Here is a 328-nt window from a genome sequence, read left to right as displayed (position 1 = left end):
GGGGGACGTTGCTGGTAGCCCAACCGCCAGCAAAGCATCACCTTTCTTTTAGCAGCCCTCGCTCTGCATGGCCACGGGGGAGGCACGTCCTGGTCCCGGCAGTGCAGGAGGGACCCGCCAGTGGGAGCTGAGCCATGCATCCCACCCCGTGTTACCGGACCCCAGAGGAGCCCTCTCCCCCAAACCCTCCCAGCAGACAAGCAGGGTATAAACCCACAGGAGATCCTGCTCTGAGTCGCCGCTCGGGGATTGACGCGCTTTTGCGGACAAAATCTGTTCCCCTCCCACCGCCGCTGGCCGCCTGCCTGCAGCGGCTCCCGGCACGGGC

The 328-nt window shown here is 65.9% G+C and overlaps 1 protein-coding gene across 1 annotated transcript in view; it reads left to right on the top strand.

Moving 5' to 3' along the window:
* Positions 1-328, top strand: part of C2CD4C (C2 calcium dependent domain containing 4C) — a 17,249-nt gene that overhangs the window by 12,659 nt on the left and 4,262 nt on the right. The window lies entirely within an intron of this gene.

The sequence above is a fragment of the Egretta garzetta genome, unplaced genomic scaffold, assembly GCF_000687185.1.
Source record: "Egretta garzetta isolate BGI_Z169 unplaced genomic scaffold, ASM68718v1 scaffold4, whole genome shotgun sequence".
NCBI classification, from domain to species: Eukaryota; Metazoa; Chordata; class Aves; order Pelecaniformes; family Ardeidae; genus Egretta; species Egretta garzetta.
This window is presented reverse-complemented; position numbering and strand designations above follow the sequence as displayed.